This window comes from Triticum dicoccoides, chromosome 4B (assembly GCF_002162155.2).
Source record: "Triticum dicoccoides isolate Atlit2015 ecotype Zavitan chromosome 4B, WEW_v2.0, whole genome shotgun sequence".
NCBI lineage: Eukaryota > Viridiplantae > Streptophyta > Magnoliopsida > Poales > Poaceae > Triticum > Triticum dicoccoides.
The window spans coordinates 394,088,852-394,094,729 of record NC_041387.1 but is presented as its reverse complement, the minus strand read 5'-3'; positions in this window follow the sequence as shown (position 1 = coordinate 394,094,729).

Below are 5,878 nucleotides of genomic sequence, written 5' to 3'. Positions count from 1 at the left end.
GTTCAGCGTTCGCGGATACTTAACACGCTTAACGAGATCTTGGTATTTGATCTGAGTCTGGCCATTTGGTCTATACGCACTAACCATCTATGCGGAGTAGTTATGGGTATCCCGGCATCGTGGTATCAGCCGAAGCCTTCGTGACGCCAGCGACTGAGCAGCGCGCGCCGGATTGGAACGTAAGCCTGCTCTTGTATTAAGGGGGCTAGTTCTGCTTTCGGCCGCCCTCGCAACGTGCAGGTGTGCTAAGGGCGATGGGCCCAGACCCCTGTGCGCTTAGGTTTAGACCGGCGTGCTGGCCTCTCTGTTGTGCCTAGGTGGGGCTGCGACGTGTTGATCTTCCGAGGCCGGGCATGACCCAGGAAAGTTTGTCCGGCCAAATGGGATCGAGTGTGTTGGATTATGTGGTGCACCCCTGCAGGGAAGTTAATCTATTCGAATAGCCGTGATCTTCGGTAACAGGACGATTTGGAGTTGTACCTTGACCTTATGACAACTAGAACCGGATACTTAATAAAACACACCCTTCCAAGTTCCACAGACAACCCGGTGATCGCTTTTCCACAGGGCGACGAGGAGAGGATCGCCGGGTAGGATTATGCTATGTGATGCTACTGGAGATACTACTTGGAGATGCTACTTGGGGGACTTCAATCTACTCTCTTCTACATGCTGCAAGACGGAGGCTGCCAGAAGCGTAGTCTTCGATAGGACTAGCTATCCCCCTCTTATTCTGGCATTCTGCAGTTCAGTCCACTGATATGGCCTCCTTACACATATACCCATGCATATGTAGTGTACCTCCTTGCTTGCGAGTACTTTGGATGAGTACTCACGGTTGCTTTCTCCCCCCTTTTCCTCCTTTCCTTTCTTTCTGGTTGTCGCAACCAGATGTTGTAGTCCAGGAGCCAGACGCCACCGTCGACGACGACCCCTACTACACCGAAGGTGCCTACTACTATGTGCAGCCCGCTGACGACGACCAGGAGTAGTTTAGGAGGATCCGAGGCAGGAGGCATGCGCCTCTTTCGATCTGTATCCCAGTTTGTGCTAGTCTTCTTAAGGCAAACTTGTTTAACTTATGTCTGTACTCAGATATTGTTGCTTACGCTGACTCATCTATGATCGAGCACTTGTATTCGAGCCCTCGAGGCCCCTGGCTTGTATTATGATGCTTGTATGACTTATTTATGTTTTAGAGTTGTGTTGTGATATCTTCCCGTGAGTCCCTAATCTTGATCGTACACGTTTGCGTGCATGATTAGTGTACGATTGAATCAGGGGCGTAACAAGTTGGTATCAGAGCCAACTGCCTGTAGGAACCCCCCTTCCAACTCCTTGGCCGAAGTCGAGTCTAGACATTGCAAAACTTTTACTAACATGGTTGTGTGTCTTACGAGCACACGTTGCCATTGGGTGATAGTAGGATCTTTTATTCCTCATCCTATACTCTGGGACTCTGATCTCTCTTCTATTCGGGTTAAATGAATTTTGCTAAATCTAACATTAGGATCTCGTTATCGCTTTCACCCGGAGAGCCCTTATTATTGATGATCATCTACTGCACGTGAAGACCCTGAAGATAGTCCCCGCTGTTAACCCGAGAACTTGAGTTCATCGCGTTTGCAATCCCCCTTCCACCGTAAACCCTTATGGATAACTACTTGCCATTTTTATTCTTACCTTCATCCCCAGTTGGTCTTGTTATTACAAGATACCCTGAAAAACTCGTCGTTGTTTCGATAATCCTTTGAGCTTATTGCATTGCTGTTCTTTGTCACATGAATACCCCTTCAAATAAATCCTCGCACTTGTCGAGTATCCGCTCATCCCCAGTTGTTCATGTGTTTCACAAAAGTCTTCAAAATACTGTTCGATCTTCCGAAAATCCTCTGGAGCCTTTGGCTCTTGAAATTCTTGCTTGCTTGCATTATGGTTAATCCCATAAGTCTCGTAGTCTTATTGACATTCCCTGTCATTATCATTTTGAGTCTGTTGACTCAATATGTTTGCGAATACACGCAATCATCATTGATCCTTATAAATTACTTTTCCGGCTGAGCAGCCATTCTTTTAACTGGAATTGGTTCTCGACCAATCCAATTGTCGTTGATTGTACCCTAAGGCTATTCAACTTATCCATCCCTAATCAGAGCATTGCTTCTGATCCCTTGATTTGGAAATCATAATTCCTTTGCATTTGACAATTGAGTTAGTCAGTTGTTTCTATAATCTGATCTCCTTGCATTCTTCTTCCTCTAGTTGAGTACCGATGCTCACGTCAGATCCCTTGTGGTCCACCAGATCCTTTGTTGGATTTTATCTAACAACGCCCTTCATATTCAATAACCTTGTGAGCCTTTCCTCTGATACATAATGCTTGTGGTAAATTGTATCCTCTACTTTCTCAACCATGCTCTGCCTTCGAGCTTGAGTTAATTACTTCTAAAGATTCTGGTATATGATTCTAAGATGCCCCGATGGGTTGAACCTATGCCTTCCTTAATATGTGTGAACTCGAAAGTTTTCACGAGTCGTACTCTTCTGGTATTTTGCCAGATAAAATTTCAACACTACAACTTCATTGAACGCGAGAAGTGAATGAAAGGTTGCGCATTGGAGAAGTGGGAGTCGACCTTGAACTTGGTGTTCATGCCCATGGACAAGATGTACATCTTCTCATCGAAGCTTCTTTTAAAAATTAATTATTCCCTTGGTATAAGATCATCTTATATCTGGGATCTGGCCTTTTTGCAATCGTGATTCCGACCATGTTCTCCTTTGAATACCATTTCTCGTGCAAGTTTAAGCACTTGTCTTCTGCAGAGCAATGCCCCAGTCCAACCTCTACTTTGATCTGTCATCGAGTATTACCCCCTGGTATCTCGAGATTATCATGGAACTACATAACTTCTTATGAGTCCTCCATCAAGTGCTACATTCTCACTGGTTCCAATTTTTCACGGGTCTGAGTTATTAAACACTCGAGAACACCGTTAAGTGAATCGAGTCTGTAATCCGATTCATTTAACTCTAAGTAATTTTCATTACTTATGAGTTTAATAATCCTTCAAGTCATTCCTAGCCTAATCGGCTACATCATTATCGTGCTAATTTTAACTGTGCTACCGGGCCCTTAATTCCAGAGCGCAACTTTTGATGATGAGCTAAGCTTATGCCGATTTGCTCGTCTTATCGTTCCACTTTGAACGACAAGCTTGAATTCAAGTTTGTGTCGTACTCATGGTCCCAAGAACATTTCGCTCCATCATTCCTTTGGCTTGATGTCATCGCCGACCGATTACATCTCCATGAAACCTCTTGACAAAATTTATCATGATCATCATCAACATTCTGATGCTCTTCCAAGATATCTATCGAATTCTTGATGAGAAATACCACCCTTGCTCTCGATGAATTGTGTTATCATCGACCACTTTATTGCCTTTCGTGCAACATAAACTTGTTCGTGTTCTGTGTTATACCTTGAGTTCCTTACTAACCAGTAATTGTTCTTCTTTACCTTGGACATTAGCATCTCTTATGTCCTCAATGTTGTGAGAATTTCACCACCTCTGGAGAATTCTTGATACAAGTGATACTTATCACCATCACCAGTCTTTTCTTGGTCACCATGTTATTTCTAACCACCGACAAATGGACTGTGATGTGTAATTCCAAAACTTCTAGCAACCCTATTGCTTTGAAGTTAATGGTCGGCCGTTCATTCTTAGACTATCGATTATTGAATCACCATTCCGATGTTGGTTGTGCAACCCATCCCATATTTCGGGTGCACCTTTCAACCAATGTTTAATTGTGTATGTTTCCCTTGAGCATACATCATTATACCATTTGATCTGACTAATGTTATCTCCTTGTTCACTTAATTGTGGAAACCATCTCTTGGAAGTCTCGATGAATTGTCGCTGAGTTCATCAACTACCTCCTTATCCCTTCATTGGTTTAATGATGAGCTTTTGTTTCAGAACTCGCTTCCGTAGTAAATTTCCCGAGAATCTTACAATGTCATCTCGTCATTTGTGTTGCACCTTTTCTTCTCTGGCCTCCTAAGTCAGAGGTATCCTGACACCAATCGAATCTGAACCTCGGTCAGATATGATGGTTGGGACATTTCCAAGAGTTATAACATTGGTCTTTTATGACCCGATAAAAGGTGATGGCATGTCCAGCACACCTGGCCGGAGGACCTACTGCTATAATTTCTTTTTAGCAAGGTTAACCATTCTTTCATGAGGAAATCATAGGACTTATTCTATGAGTTGTTCATGATGGATGCCTTGTGTGTCCAAAGTCCGAACTTTGCTTAAAGACCATGTCAATGCTATCACGAAGCATGTATGTGGTACTTCTATCATCAATAAGAACACTTGAAGCACAATGCTAAATTTTCTTAATCAAATTATCCAAACATCGTTGTATGGGTAATGTCATGAAATTTCTCTCCCCTTCCCTAACGGGTTTTCTACTTATTATCCTGTCATGGATATCATGCTCTGTTTGTCTTTGGGAAGGATATACCCCTGAAATATGTGTTTAAACACATTTTCCTTTCCATTGTTTTGTTTAACCTTTCTTGTAATCTGACTTAACTGAGCAGTGATACCCCCCTGCTTAGGTAAGCATCTCATTGTACAACCGTGTCAGTAAGACCCTGTTTCTTTTGTTGATAGCATTCCGATAACCACCGATGGACGAGAACCTTGCCTATTGGTCCGCCTCATTCAACGAGCAGGAAAATGGTTCTCTTCGTCCCTCGCCCTTGGTACTGATGTTATGGCCGACATAACTGATAGTCTATCCTCTGGCATGCCTTGCTATCATAACCGTGCAAGATGTCACCGCTCTTTCAACGTTTAACCCACATGGTGGGCCCATAACCCACAGTTTCACAGGATCGAAACCTAACTCTCCTATACACCCTAGTGTCAAAGTTATTCCTCACACTTGGCTTCGTATGTAATTCACGGGTCACCTTCCTAATGCTCTATTCTGGTATCAGACGCAATACTTACTCTCGTTGCTCTGAACCCCTTTCTCACTCCGGTTCAGACTTCGAGCAACTATCTATCCGCTTGGAACCTCTTATTGAACCTTCGTACCTTACTCTCGACATATTTTATAGGTTCAATTCGAGAGGTACTCTTATGCTCATTCATGGGTTAACCCTAGATTGTTTCTCTCATAAGCATTCCGTCGTAGCCGAGTTCCCCCTTACCTATTCGTAAGTACGTTGGAGTTCCCGAAGAAAAGGACGACTTCGCCATGATGACCTGAAGCAGAGAAATAAAGACGTCAATGTAACGAATCGACCTCTTCGAGAAGAGCAACCAAAGACGAGAAGAACCGTTAGAATTTCGTAACCAAAACTTTCCCCCTTGCACCCCTCTTAAATCTCGGGACGAGATTTCTTGTAGTGGAGGAGAATTGTAACGCCCGGATAATTAGGCTACAGTAATCCCGCGTTAACGATGCCACGTTACCTCGGTTACTGTTGCTAACCTCGTGTTAGTTCGAAACCGATTCAATTCAAATTCAAAATCAATCTAACAATAAAAGTTTTCAAAAATTAAAACAAAAATGTTCGGTGGTTGCCGAATATTACAAAGGTAATTGTAGTGAAGTAAACACATTTTTAGAAAATGCCTAAGTAATTTAAAGTGATTTAAAACAGAAAATAAAATAAATAAAAGAAGAAAAGGAAAAGGACCCCCCCGGGCCAGCCGACCCAACAGGCCGGCCCATTCGGCCACCGGCCCAACTGGGCAAAGGCCCAGCCGGCCACTCCCCCTCCATATTCCCCCACCCCGAAACCTTATCCACCCCCACTCCACCGACACTCCCCCCGCCCCCAAAA